General features: G+C 42.5%; 1 long non-coding RNA gene across 2 annotated transcripts in view; it reads right to left on the bottom strand.

The window, feature by feature from the left end:
- Nucleotides 1-6,453: 6,453 nt before the first annotated feature.
- The window catches only part of LOC122174331 (uncharacterized), a 33,795-nt gene continuing 25,870 nt past the window's right edge, over nt 6,454-14,378 (bottom strand). For both annotated transcript variants that reach the window (XR_010589559.1, XR_006175999.2), the window contains 2 exons: nt 9,306-9,354; nt 6,454-6,571 (listed from right to left, as the gene is read on the bottom strand). This is a non-coding gene — a long non-coding RNA (uncharacterized LOC122174331). The remainder of the gene's footprint in view (nt 6,572-9,305; nt 9,355-14,378) is intronic.

Here is a 14,378-nt window from a genome sequence, read left to right as displayed (position 1 = left end):
TGCAGGATCAGTGCCTAAATTAGAATTATGCCCCATGAAATAAAAAGAAGGTGTTAAACTGAATGCTGGCTTAGAGAAAGAAGGCAAAGAATATGCAGAGATTTAACCCTGTACAGTTGCAAAGAGATGTTGAGTAGAGTGTATGAGGGATTAATGTTAAGACTCCAGTTATTCATGCTATGTATAAATGATTTGGACAATGTTATTAAAAACAGGAGCTCTGAATATAGAAGTGTCACTAAAAGTGGAAGCTGAGCAAATAAGTAACAATACAACAAAATTCAAAAGGTTTGGATGAAGAATTTCAAAAAAGTGAGTCACCATTTTAGATGCCCCCATTCATGGGTGCTCAACTTCATACTGCTTAAAGTGGCCTGACTTTCCTTCTACAAATGTGGTCCCTTTAAGGTGCCCCAGTTGGGCACCCCAGAAACTAAGGAACTCAAAATCACAAGTTACTTTTGAAAATCTTGGTTGTTGATTAGCAACTATAGTTAAATAGAGACATAAAATAAAATAATTATTCATCTGGGTACAAAAGGGCTAGCCAAGGAATGTATGCTAACTCGAACGATCACCCAGTATGCTGATCAGAGAAAAAATATTAGAAATAGGGGCGAGCTGTTAGAGAAAAACTGTTGGAACAATCAAGCCATTGCACAGCAGCACTAAAGGAAGCAAGCAAGATAGTGAGCTGTACTCCCACTATAAGAGAACACAGAATAATTCTAATTAATATCGAATGCACATTAGTTCTCAAACAAAATATTGACCAGATTCTCATTTACACTAAGGCCTTTTTACATCGATCTGGCAGCGGAAAGGTCCCTTAAAGTGGGAACAAATTACATTTACTTTCACTTTGAGGTTCCTTTCCACTGCCAGAGTAGTGTAAAGGGCCTTAGAGTAAATGAGAATCAGGCCCATTTAAACAGTACTGGCCCTGCTCCTACAAGACTTTTCTCACATGAAAAGTCTTTAAGACTCAGGTAAGTAGTTCAAATGAGGACAATAGGACTAGTTGTGTAAGGACTGCTCGCATAAGGAAAGATTTGCAGGATTGTGTCGCCGTCTTCCATCATCAAAAAGATATTGTTGCCTTGGATGGGTGATAAGTAGGAAAACCGAGGTGATGCACAGCTGCAAGATAACTTGGAGAGGATTCAGAGAAGAGCGACGAGAACAATTAAAGGATTAGAAAACATGCCTTATAGTGATAGACTCCAAGAGCTCAGTATATTTAGATTAACAAAGTGAATGTCAAGGGGCCACTTGATTACAGTCTGTAAGTATCTACATGGGGAACAAATATTTAATAAGGGGCTCTTCAATCTAGCAGAGAAAGATATAACACAATCCAATGGCTGGAAATTGAAGCTAGACAAATTCAAACTGGAAATAAGGCATACATTTTTGACGGTGAGAGTATTAACCATTGGAACAATGTACCAACGGTTGTGGTGAATTCTCCATCACTGAAAATTTTTAAATCAAGACGGGATATTTTTCCTAAAGGATATGATCTAAGAATTATTTTGGGAAAGTTCTATGGGCTGTGTTATACAGAAGGTCAGACTAGACAACCACAATGATCCCTTCTGGCTTTGGCATCTATGAATCTGAGAACTAAAGAAGTTGAGTTTATTCCCATGGGAAAAGAGACTTCAAAGTGAGATGCAACAAGATTTCAGAATCACTAAGGGAATTCATGCTAGAGATATTTTTTCACACTGGTGAGGAGATGAAAAGCTAAAGGTATAATATAAAAATGATGGTGACCAGTGAACTCAGGCAGAACTATTTCATGTAAAGAATAATAAGCATGTGGGATAAGCCATCCCTTAAGGGGATTAAATCAAAGAACATAATTATATTAAATAGACACTCTAGAAGTTGGAGATAAAGGCATTAGAGAGAGAGAGAGAGATGGATGTATGACCTAATATGAAAATGGGGCGGGGACTCCAGAATTCTAACGTCAGCATTCACATTGACTCCTCCATGGCCAAGGGAAAGTTATTTAACCTATTTGTTGGAGTTTTTCCCTCTGCAGAAATGGGATAACATTTGTAAAAAAACTTTAGCATGACTTACTACCTGGCCATCTATCATAGGGACTAGTATATTTTGTTTTGATAGTATGAAAAACTAACAACACTGTTAACTTAAGCCCCTCTCACATGGACTTCAGGAGGGGAGTACACTAGTGGGAGAAGACTGAGCAAAATACCCAGTTGATACAACTCCAGGCTGAAAGCTGTTGTCAGAAGAGTTTGGCTAATCCCACAAGAATGTAATTGTATCAGACTGTTCACAAAAACTGGGGTAAAATAATTTTTAAAATGGTATGTGAAGACTTGTAGTCCAGCACAGCTGTATATGTTCCTAGCTCCACTAGGAGGGTGCACACTTTGTAACTCACACAGGCCAAGTGTTCTGCACACACAAGGGACTCTATCCATCTCTCCATTCCCCCACACAAGCTCCCTGTGGGCTACCCTCCCACTCCCTTTCAGGGACTCTCTGCATTTCCCCCCCACTCCCTTATGACCAGGCTTCTGGGTGTACCCAACCTCTTCCTCCCCCCATTGTGCCCCATTCTCTCACCCATGGCAGGGACTCTGTGTGGCTCCCATAATCCCCCATGCCGGGGGCTCTGTGTCCCCTGTTTCCCCTCCCTCCATACTATTGCCCCTCCATTCTCTCCTCCCCATTTCCATTCACCTCCATGTCCCTGCTTCTTCCATCTCCACCTGCACTCCCCCATCCCTCTGCTTCCCCCTCCACTCACCCTCCAGCCCCCATTAGCTGGTGCTTAGGACTTGTTCATTTGTGAGCACAGACGTGCAAACATAACTACAGGGCATTTTATAGCACTTGGGTGTCTAGCTACCTGATTTGCAGGACTAATCTGGTAAACAGACACCTCCGTGCTGTATAAAATACACATGTTTGCAGGCACAAAAAATCGAAGGCTATTTCAGGTAATTGGGCCCAAAGATCTAACTTACTTTTTCTGGTTGAAGAGAAAATTACTTTGAAACAAGTTTTGAAGGGCTGTTTAAAGAATATTAACCAAAGTCCTTCACCTGTATTTCATAGTAATCATCAGAATGTTTTTTAAAACTATTGTGTGAGAGAGAGAGGGGCAAATATTCCACATTGTGCCAAAGGCATTTTAATTAATGAAATGTTACTGAATATTGTACTCCCAGATTAAACTATACAGCTTCCATTTAATGTGATTGATTTTGTAATCAGTACTATTTTGAATAATATTAGTGTACTAAATGAAAAGACTTAATAAAAATGAAAAGAATTCTTGAAATATGAGAGCATTTAAATAGGATATTTTGTAATGTTTCATTTTACCTTGTGTCATGAATTAAAACTACTCTTCCTTCTTACAAGAAGAAATAGGATTTGTGTAAAATTTGTAGAAATGGACAATCTGAGGTCAGAACCTAACACCTTTTCAAACCTTTACCTATTTCTTCCCCCATACCCAAGATAAGCCATTTTGAAGGTTCTGAAACTGGTATAATTCTGCTCCTCCTAAGTCAACTGGAGCGATGACTCGGCACACAGGCTCCCGCTCCCTCCCCTGCCTCCTGAACACTGCAAACCAGCCGATTGTCCTGGGGGGGGGGAGGGGGGGAGAGGAGGGAGAAGAGAAGGGGTAGCCTGCACGCCAAGTCCTCCCTCCTAAATGCCACAAGCCAGCTGATTGCCCTGGGCAGGAGGGAGGGGAGAAGAGCGAGGACTCGGTGCACCTTCCCCCTCCCTCCTGCGCGTGGCAATCAGCTGGCTTGCAGCATTTAGGAGGGAATGGGGAGGAGCGAGGATGCAGCAAGCGAGGTAAAGACGGAGGAGGTGGGGGGGAGAAGAGGTGGGTCAAGGGTGGCAGCTTGGGGGCAGGGGTGGAGTGGATGGGCCAAGGTTTGAGCCCCGTGCCCCCAGCAAAGTCAGTGCCTGTGCTTGCAAGAACAGCAAGAGGAGCAACTGGACAATCCATCCCTTTCCACTCTGACTCCACCACCTCAACCAAGCTTCATACTCAGCAGTGATGATTGTAGTATTAAATTGTTTCTTTAAAACTTATACCTGTATTAAATTACTTGTTTAAAATGTATATAATGCCTTTTGTCTGGCCAAAAAAAAAAAAAAAATCCCTAGAACCTAACCCCCCCCTTATTTACATTAATTCTTATGGGGAAATTGGATTTGCTTAACATTGTTTCACTTACAGTCGCATTTTTCAGGCACATAACTACAATGTTAAGTGAAGAGTTACTGTCCTGCCAATATCAGGTGGGAAGAGAGGAATAGGATAGGACTGAAGGCACAGACAAGTCTCAGCCAGCCCATCTCCTCCAATAGCCATTGACCTATCCTCCTCAAAGGTATTGTCTCCAAGCTACAGGCCAGCTCTCCGGATGTAGGTCACCTCAGAAGTGGACAGTGTCTCTGCCTTACCAGAGGCAAAATAGGACTCCTTGCAAGTGGGGCCTGCAGGTGTTTAAACTAATATTACAAATACATATGACCAGAGCAAACAGTGAGATCAAAAAATTAAATTAAATTCAGCTCCTCCCTACTTATAACACAGATTTACCAGGAAATCAGTCTTCTTGGCATTCAAGCTCTGAAGAGCACTAAGGAAAGGGGCAAGTGCTTAATAAATTAATGGGTACATTGAAAATATTAATGAAAGGAGCCATCTCTAAAACAATTTGTGCACAACATAAGTAAAATTGCAATCCCAGCTACTTCTGATCACAGCACATGCTGTTCTGTGTATCTGAGCCTACTCAGGTGAGTAAGGAAAAGTAATTCCTTCTCCCTCCCTCCAAGGAGTGCTCTATTGAAAATATGGATGATAAAGTGCCAGTAAATGGCACTCAAGAAGACATAGCATAATTTTTGTCTTTTGTAGGGACACAAACTTCTTGAGGTGCACTGCGAAAGTCTTCTTGGGTATAGCACTTAACATTTCCATTCTTACTCTCTTGTGCAGGCTACCTAGAATCTGGGTCCAGTGGTAAGGAGCTCTCCATACTTGCGAATCTGTCTCCCCCAGAGTAGGTGGGCAAGGAGTGGTGGGGAATGGATACGACACCATGGCTCCATCCCTCCTAACATAGGCTAGTACAGCTAGCTGATCCAGCATGCTGAAATAGAGATTTACTACTAGCATAGGTCAGCCGTAAATTCGAAGTAAGGGGGAACAGGGCAGGAATTATGGCTACTTGAGTCCAGAGTTCCCTGTTTGCACAGCTCCTGTGGCAGCTAGTAATGCTCCTAGTAATGCTCCTCTGGTTGTTTGCTAGGGATCCAGTCAAGCCCTATATTGTTTTTTTTTTCCCCCTCTAGCTAGTATCATACCTGTTCAGGTCAGACACACAGATGAATTCCTAAAGAGTAATTACCAAGTTCTATACATTTATTGTAAGGGTAGAAAAAGAGAAGGGGAAGTGAGAAGAGAGGAGGGAGACCGGCAGTGACCTCTGAGCAGAAGGCATTCTATTCTGTTCAGATTCTTATACTGTCCTCATCATTGTAGTATCCGAGAGCCTACCCATAGTGCATTTAGTGATGTGACTGTCACCTGTGGTTAATTCTCTCTCTCTCAGCTTCTCCCGAGGCACTGAAGAAAGAGATGGGCTGAGATAGTGAGGAAGCAAAGCTGTGAGGAGAGAAAAAGAAAGGGAGAGATAAATAGAAGAGGGGAAGTAAAGGGATACAGCTTTAGTGAATGACATTTATTTCTGCTCCTTTTGTTTAATATATTTCCCTGTCATTCATCGTATATAGTTTGGAAAGTCTGGGGAAGGGATCCTTATATTAATGTTGTTAGATATTAGACAAAGAAAAGCAGGAGAAGTTACTTCAACTCACCAGACTCCACAAAAAATCCCTGCACCCTTATGCTAGATAAATGGGTGGTGGCAGGAGGGAAACATTGACTGGAGAAGACAGAGGGGAAAACACCTTTGAGATGGTGAAGAGAGGCAGTTTGTGGGTGAGAAAAAAAGGAGAGGCTGAAGGACAAAAAAGGTGAACAACCCATTTCTAAGCTAGAATAGTTAAAGTTCAGCTAGCCTGAACAAAATATGACACAGGGAATGACTGGTAAGATCCCCTGCAGTAGGTACTTTACGTACTCATCAACACAAGGTATTACAAAATAATGAATCCTCCAAAAATAAGCCCTGCATCTGTGAAGTCAGTCACTTTCTAAACTAAAATTTGCTCAATTATCCTCAAGATAGATTTCAGCTAGAAATATTGTACTGATGTTCTTGGTTATGCCTCTGGCACTTAACACTTTTTAGAATAAACTCACTACTTTAAATTACCAATGTCACCTTTATTTCTATTTCTGCTGCTCCAATTGTTTGCTTGCTTCATGATGTGTTAGGGCTGTCTTTAAATAAATATAAATGCAAATGTATTCATTTAGATTTGTTATTAGTCAATCATTACACTACATTATTATGGAAGTTAGAGAGATGTTAAGTGATGGACTGGAGCTGTCACAGCTGTTCTTGTTAAAATTTGATCCCATTTCCTAGAAAACAAAAATAGACAAATCACACACACAGAAGCAGTGGCACTGGAACCCTTTTAATAGTGTGGGTGCTGAAAGCCAGCCCTCTTACCCCTGTCCGTCCCCCTTCCCCCTAGCTGGGGCCAGGAGCAGTGCCATGTTTCTGGGAGGGGGGGGACCTGTACAGGGGTAGGGGGGCAAGGCATGGGGCCAGGAGCAGAGCCCCGAGCACAGGGCCTGCAGCCAGGACTCTGCATGAGGGGCCAGTAGCAGAGCCCTTCCTAGTGAAATAGCATTTCCTAATATCCAACCTAGACCCCCCACACTGCAACTTGAGACCATTGCTCCTTGATCTGTCATCTGCCACCACTGAAAACAGCCTAGCTCCATCCTCTTTGGAACCCCCCTTCAGGTAGTTGAAGGCTGCTATCAAATCCCCTCCCCCTCTCCCCCCCAGTCTTCTGTTCTGCAGACTAAACAAGCCTAGTTCCCTCAGCCTCTCCTCGTGAGTCATGTGCCCCAGCCCCCTGATCATTTTTGTTGCCCTTCTCTGGGCTCTCTCCAATTTGTCCACATCCTTTCTGTAGCAGGGGGCCCAAAACTGGACGCAATACTCCAGATGTGGCCTCACCAGTGCCAAATAGAGGGGAATAATCACTTGCCTCGATCTGCTGGTAATGCTCCTACTAATGCAGCCCAATATGCCTTTAGCCTTCTTGGCAACAAGGGCACACTGCTGATTCATATCTAGCTTCTCCTCCACGGTAATCCCTAGGTCCTTTTCTGCAGAATTGCGGCTTAGCCAGTCGGTCCCCTGCCTGTAGTGGTGCATGGGATTCTTCTGTTCTAACTGCAGGACTCTGCACTTGTCCTTGTTGAACCTCATCAGATTTCTTTTGGCCCAATCCTCCAATTTGTCTAGGTCACTCTGGACCCTATCCCTACTGTCCAGCATATCTACCTCTTCCCACAATTTAGTGTCATCAGCAAACTTGCTGAGGGTGCAATCCATCCCATCATCCAGGTTATTAATAAAGATGTTGAACAAAACTGACCCCAGGACCGACCCCTGGCACACTCCACTTGATATCGGCTGCCAACTAGACATCGAGCTGTTGATCATTACCTGTTGAGCCCGACAATCTAGCCAGCTTTCTATGCACCTGAGGGTACGTCTATACCCAGCCGCTAGTTAGGCGGCTGGCAATCGAACTTCTGGGTTTGATTTATCGCGTCTTGTCTGGACGCGATAAGTCGAACCCGGAAGTGCTCGCCATCGACTGCGGTACTCCAGCTCGGCGAGAGGAGTACCGCGGAGTCGACGGGGGAGCCTGCCTGCCGCGTGTGGACCGAGGTAAGTTCGAACTAAGGTACTTCGAACTTCAGCTACGTTATTCACGTAGCTGAAGTTGCGTACCTTAGTTCGATTTGGGGGTTTAGTGTAGACCAAGCCTTATACTCCATTCATCCAATCCACACTTTAACTTGCTGGCAATATCACATGTCCAAAGCATTAAGGGTGAAATCCTGGCCCTATTGAAGTCAGTAAGACTTTTGCCATTGACTTCAGCAGGCCCAGAATTTCACCCCATATTACAAATTACTACTTACAACTCATTCAAGTAGTAATGCAGAAAGGGTTTGACATGTGAGACTAGAGATGTATATGCAATGCATTTCAGGTGTTATCTTGCAAATTTGTATACCTTGTTTATTATTTTGAATCCATTTGGGCTTCTTACATATTGCAAGTATCAGTAATTTTATCATACCATGGTAAAAATGTGTTGAAAGGATTAATTGCCCTACTCATGCTGAAGCATTAGCTATGTTTATACTCAATAAACACTAATAAAAAAATCATTGCATTTCTAAGGACTTGTCTAAATTACCCACTGGATTGACGGGCAGTGATCGATCCAGCGGGGGTCAATTTATCGCATCTAGTCTAGATGCGATAAATCGACCGCCGAGCACTCTCCCATCGACTCAGGTACTCCACCAGGACGAGAGGCGCAGGCAGAATCGACGGGAGAGCGTCAGCCATTGACTTACCGCAGTGAAGACGGTAATAACATAGCTGAAGTAGGCTGACTTCAGCTATGTTATTCACATAGCTGAAGTTGCGTAACTTAGATCCATCCCCCTCGCTGCAGTGTAGACCAGGCCTTAGTGTAGCTAGATAGGACTGAAATTTCAAATGTATATTGGGACAGAACTGAACTTCAAGAAGAAGAATAGAACACTTCTGCACTAAAATGCTTTTTAATATTAATAAAGCCATCAGAAAAATCTACAGTATTAGTATAACCAGCATGATGAAAAATGACTTCATCTTACAGCATGCTGAATTGCTCATTTAATTTTTATGTGTGTTGATTAAGATGCCTTTGGCTGAATTTTATATCGCTTACTATAATGTCTTACCCTTTTCTCCAAAATACATTGAAATAGACAAACCCAAGTTTACCAAGCCATTATGTAAATTATCAGATTGACAACACAGCCCTGATTCCCACCATGCATGTATATTGATATTAATTCCATTTGCTGCAATTAGTTCTATCTTTAAACAAAATTGCTGTTGCATCATAATCTCACCTAGTAGTTTTACTCTTAAAAAAAAAGTAGTAATGCAACTAGTGGTAACACTGTACTGATAATTGTCTTAATTACTATGTTACATGAATGGCTAAGGGAACTGAATGAACTTAGTTGTCTATGCAGAAGAAGAGCACTGAGTAGAAAAACTTACCCAGCAGACAATTTCCCTTTTAGTAGCCCAGAAGGAACTTCAGTTGTACCTGTAGGAAGACATAGAAGCAAGTCTATGGTGAGAAGGACACCACTATTCTGCAATCAACTCAGACATTAAAAAAAAAAAAAAAAAAAAAAAAGAGAAGAAGAAGAGATAGACCAATATCCCATTGGTCCGAGTGCTACAGTATGCAAGACAAGGGTTGTGGAATTTGGAATTGTGTTGGAGATTTTTGAATTGATAGTGGGCATTGTGCTTGGAGACCTAGTCAAAGGGATGAGATTGCCAGTCTGTTGACATGTCTATTTTGCTGGTAATATAGGAAGGCCACTTTCTTTCCTCCTCCCCACACCATGCCTCAGTTTAGCACATGGGGGCATAAATAGGAGGAATGGGATGAAATCAAGATGTTTTTTGTTCTTTTGAAACCAAAACAGTGACTCAGGTTTTGTCAAACCTGATCAGGGCATTTGATGGCCACTTCTACCTAATATACATTGTTAACAAGTATCTTCATATTGCTGACTGATGTTCAAGTGGATATTTATTGACCAATATTTCCAACTGGTAAAATCTTGGATGACATCTCTTAAAAGAATATAAATTCTGAAGACATTTAAATTATTCTTTGTTCCCCCCTGTAACAGTAGAGCAGAGAACTGCTCTTTTGTTCTGATCTATAATCATATTTGGCTCAGCTATGCAGAGTTAAAGTTTAATTGCAATACAGAGGAACCTTATTCTACTGAATCAATATTATTTAATAATTCCAGGACTTACACATAGTTGGACCCATCTTTTCTATTTCTGAGTTTTATAATCTGGTACCGTATGCTGAACTCATTATGACAACAACACTAATGAAGGGATGTTAAAACACAGCTTTAGAATTCTCTCAGTTGCTCTAGTATTTAACCAACACAATCAGGAGCGCCACCAGCTTTTTTGCCGCCCTAGGTGGTGGAAGGTCCCACCCCCGAAATGCCGCCCCCGACAGAGGCGGCGGAATGTCCCGCCCCCGAAATGTCCCGCCCCCGAAATGCTGACGATGACCGGGGCGGCGGAAGATCCAGCTAAAATTCCCAAATTTTAGCACCCTAGGTGACCGCCTAGGTCACCTAATGGGTTGCGCAGGCCCTGAGTACAATATTAGAAAATGATTGAATACAATTAAATATCCTGAACTAAACTGTAATAAAAGTATCCCTCAAAATGCAGTGGGAAAATTACTGACAAAGCCTTTTAAATAAAAGTACAAACATGATGTTGGACTTCAAGTAAAGAGTCCCCTGAAAACCCATGTTTAAGAAAGAAAAACTTTTAACATTAAAGATTACCATAACTTCCTCATTCAAATAAAAAATAAAGATTATGTTGATACCTGTTTGTAGCAGTGCAAGACTCACCGCTGCAGTGCCTCCTATTGGGAATTAGCTCTGCCAGCCTTGGAACGCCCTCTGCAGGCCGGTGATCCGCCTTGCCGCTGGCTCTGTGTCACACCCTGGACCCCAGTGCCCTTTTACCTGGGATGCTGCCCCCTAGCAGTAACCCCTCAGTCTTAGGGTCTCCCCTCCCCAGGGAACCCCAACCCACTAATCCCACCTCATTTCAGTATAAGGCTACTGCCAGTCATCATCTAGCCCCACACCCTGGGGCAGACTGCAGTATCAGCCTACTCATCACTGGCAAGGTTGGGTTTGGACCTGCTGCCTTGGCCTACCCCTGGGCTGCCATCTGCAACCCCCAGTACCCCTTGGCCTTCTGCTAGGCTGCAGTCTGGGGCTTTCCAGGCTGGAGCTCCCCAGCTTCTCTGTCTTTCCCCAACCCTGCTCCACTCAGGTACGCTGTCTCTAGCTCCCTGCAGTCAGGCCCTTCTCCCTCTACAGGCAGAGGAAGATTATTAGCTTCTGGCTCCCAGCCTCTTATATAGGGCCAGCTGTGACCAGATTGGGGCATAGCCCAGCTGCAGCCACTTCCCAATCAGCCCAGCTTAGCAGCTCCCAGCCACAACCTTCCCCCAGGGCTGTTTTAAGCCCTTCAGGGCAGGAGCGGGGTAACCACCCCGCTACAACGTTTTAGAAATATAAATATTAAGAATTGCTGCATGGTAAAAATAAAAGTTTTGTTAGTTATTCTTGAATAGTTTATAATTATGGATAGTGAATGAATTTGGATAGGACAATATCTATGCCAAGGCTTTGGACTACATTTTGCCTAACATGATGAGCGTTGTCTTGACAATTTTTTTCTTATATAGACTTATGCAGATAATGCTTTGCTTATTGCTGACAATAGAAAAGGGATGTTTTGTTATTGCATTGAAAGATTTAGATAAAAGAAAGTGAATTAGTATACTACACAAAAGGTAGTGCTAAGAGTCCATTTATTGGGAAAAAGAAGCCATGGAAACATAATGACATGAAAATGGGGTAAAAAAACAAAAAAGTTTAAATTGAAGTTTGTAAAACTATTGCATAATGCTAAGTGGAGAAAAGCTAATGATTATATAATGTGGAAAGATATCCCCAAGAAAGTGAACAAGGCCCAGTTAGGAAAAATACTAGACCAAAAACTGAAGGAGGGAGATTGAAAGACCAGACATCAAAGGCTGAGATGACCATCATGAAGTGCAGGAGAACTTTCCAGAAATCAGTAACTTGAGCTGCTACCCATTTAATCTTATCTGTTTATTATCTGGCATGAACATGTTCAGAAACTATAAGTGACAATAATTCTGTCTCAAAATTTATGAATAAATGTGACAATTTATTGGGTCTAAATTATGTGGACTTGTGACTCAATTTCTCATCTTTAACACCCAACAAAATACATATGCTAAACCACTGGCCACATTTCAACTTCTGTAGCGATAGTCTGGCTGCCTTAAGTGCACCTATGGTTTCAATATGATGTGTTATTCCCTTGGGTCTTCAGTACATTGGCCAGAACCTGAGCTGCAGCCCAGGAGCACTCAGCACAGCTCAAGATGGAAGGAATGAAGGAGAAGGAAAGGTGTCAAGGTGTCGTTAGAACCATTGCTTATCCCCGACCCTGTTCTAATCTGCACTGCGATAGACACATTGGCATAACTTATATTAGTCTGAAGACTATTCTGAGCTGCACAGACTGAAACAAGATCAAGGGTCTAATCCAGAAGCACGATTGGCATGATAGGAATACCCCCAGCTATATCTCCTTTCCTATGTCTACATGTTCTTTACCACTCAGAGGAAACAGGTTGTTAGGAGTCACTACAACAGCTCTAGAAGACCAAAGGATCCTTCACAAGAGAGTTCTTCTAGGAGCTGTCTAAGGCAGCCTTAGGATAGTTTTGTTCCAGAGAGCAGCACCAAGCTGCACTACTACAGCTGAGGATCTGGTCTACTGTGCCTTAAAGTTTTAGGTACATAAGGACAATAATATTTCTACCCTAGAGGTGCTTCAAGTCAGTAATAGGTAAAATGATTCTTGTACATACAGTCTGTAAAGTATTTCGGGTCCATGAAGGTAAACAGTGCTAAATAAACGCAGATATTACTACTGTTGTATTAAATATAATATTGTTATGCTGGGCACCACAATGAAGCTGTTGGGCATGATAGTTGTTTTCCTTTTAGGCTAAATGATGGAATAATTAAATGTCCCTTAGTTTGGCGACAGATGAAACAATGCAAAACCACCACCCAAGGACCAGAGTGGATGCAAACTGGGTAGTGCCTGGGCCATGAGGTCCAAGAGGTTTCCCAGGGTCTGACTGATTTGATTGCTGTGTAAGCGTGATAGAAGCAGATACAAGTGCACAGAGAAGGCAGCAGGGAATTAAAGGAAACCCCAGAGACAGCAAAAGAAACACTTGAAGCATGGTCCTGAGAAAAAGCTAAGACCTTTTGGAAAGAGTGCTGGCTGGAAACAGGCTTGGAACTGTGTGCAGGAAAATGGGACTTTATGTAAATTTTTTTGCAAATAATCAGAACTGCATCAAAGAAATAGCTAACTCCATCATCACTTTCTCCTCTAACGGACACGACCTGCAAGATCTCAAATACTGGCTAGCTGCTCAGGTCAAAAGAGGTTACAACAGAACAAGGAGTAATGGTCTCAAGTTGCAGTGGGGGAGGTTTAGGTTGGATATTAGGAAAAACTTTTTCACTTGGAATGTGGTGAATCACTTGAATGGGTTACCCAGGGAGGTGGTGGAATCTCCTTCCTTAGAGGTTTTTAAGGTCAGGCTTGACAGAGCCCTGGCTGGGATGATTTAGTTGGGAATTGGTCCTGCTTTGAGCAGGGGGTTGGACTAGATGACCTCCTGAGGTCCCTTCCAACCCTGATATTCTATGATTCTATGATCATTCTATGTATTAACAGGCCATGACATTCACTGTCTATACATTGACTATGCTCAACTTAAAGTATAATCGCAAAATAAAAGCCTTGTTCTTCTGTGTTATGCAATGGGAACTATTTCGGACAGCCTATGCTTTGACAGTTCCCAACAGTGCAAGTATAGACACCTGACTATCAGCTTTTCTCTTCTACAAGAGAACTGGTAAAGTGGCAAATTGCTGTATTGCTAATGATGAATAAAAACGCAGACAGTTCTTTAGGCACTGAATGCTCCAGATACAGATAGGAGATATACTACTACTATGCTTGTAAATTCCTGAAGTATTATATGCTTGAACCTCTCAGTTTCATTTGCCTGGGCAGGGTGGATTAGTTATCTGACCGGTGGGGGGAGGGAGGGGAATCAATGAGTGAATGATCAAATCATGAAAATTATTTTTTTTTATTGAGAGAAGACACTAGAAATATCGAGCCAGATCCTTAGCTGGTGTAAATCAGTGCAACTTCACTACCACAAAAAATCTGCCTCTCCCTCCCCAATAGTGCTTATTTCTATGTCTGAGTAAAACCAGCCTTCATCTGCACAAACCACTCTTCATATTCCACAAATCACCATCAGCGGAGAACCCCTGGAAAATGTGGACCATTTTCCATACCTTGGTAGCCACCTCTCCCAAATAGCCAGCATTGACACAGAAATTGAATACAGGATCCACTGTGCCAGAA

This window comes from Chrysemys picta, chromosome 7 (assembly GCF_011386835.1).
Source record: "Chrysemys picta bellii isolate R12L10 chromosome 7, ASM1138683v2, whole genome shotgun sequence".
NCBI classification, from domain to species: Eukaryota; Metazoa; Chordata; order Testudines; family Emydidae; genus Chrysemys; species Chrysemys picta.
Note: the sequence above shows the minus strand (reverse complement) of the source record. Positions and strands in the feature narration are given on the sequence as shown.